We start from the raw sequence: 1,228 nt of genomic DNA, 5'->3' as shown, positions 1-1,228 counted from the left end.
CATACATACATACATACATACATACATACATACATACATACATACATACATACATACATAGTTACATACATACATACATACATACATCCCTCTTATTTTTCCCTTTCGCAATTGTAATATGAATGATTAATGGAATTTCTGTCTATAATAAATTAAAATTATCCGAATCACACCAAATTCCGCATTCCCGCACTGCACTGCTAGGCGACTAATCGACAACTGAATTTTGACAACGCAATGGATCAGAGAAACAGTGCGCATTGCTCTTTGCTCGCACGCTCATTCTTCAACTGAGCGTATACATTTCTACCACCTGCACTTTTCGTTCGACCAGATCTGCATATGGGTATGGCTAAATAAATGAGGGAACAAGTTTTTCAAATATTTCAATGCCGAGTTGCTGTTTAGCGACCGAGCCTGGTACATACCTTGAAGATATCGGTTCTTCAATTGACTTCGGAAAAACTATAAGTACTCAAATTCAAAAAATTCCCATAACCCTATAACCCCATAACCTCGTAACTTCATAACCCCATAACTAATAAATCATAGGCAATCTGTATTATGGCTAAACGTTAACGTGGTTGAGGATATCTTAAAAACTTATGCACTCAAACCCCAAAACTCCCATGACTCTACAATTCATAACCCCACGATTCCCTAACCACAACTTCATTACTTTGTACTTTGATCTCATTCGCCAAAGAAGCGAGTGTTACAGTCGATCTAGTTTTTTTTATAACTTTAATTGGTAGTACCGTCGCGTCAGCATTAGCATTACCCGATGTACAACAAGAGGTGGATGCGCGATTGGACTTCGTACATCATACAGCTCTCATAAAAGCTTTTGAAAAAAAATATAATTTGTAGGATAGACCGTACTATAAATTAATCAATAAAACTAAAATAAATAAATGAATGATTAATGTTAAAAATCTCTCTTGACTAGATTAAATGAAATGAAAATCCAAAGAATAACAATAGATAACCCAAAAAATTATATTACTAGAATGAATAAATCAAAAGACCGGACATGTGAAATAACTAGATCAATATATAGGATGCATTTTGGCTTTGAGTACTAAGGTTTTTAAGGAGTCCTCAGTTATGTGGTATGCAAAACGCTGAACAGATCTTTTCCAAACGCTGTGCTCCAATCTCGCTTCAATTTCGCCCCTTTTGTGTTTCCTTATAGGGGGTAATAAATTTACTTTTTGATGCAGTGCCT

This window comes from Anoplophora glabripennis, unplaced genomic scaffold (assembly GCF_000390285.2).
Source record: "Anoplophora glabripennis isolate ALB-LARVAE unplaced genomic scaffold, Agla_2.0 scaffold2109, whole genome shotgun sequence".
NCBI lineage: Eukaryota > Metazoa > Arthropoda > Insecta > Coleoptera > Cerambycidae > Anoplophora > Anoplophora glabripennis.
This window is presented reverse-complemented; position numbering follows the sequence as displayed.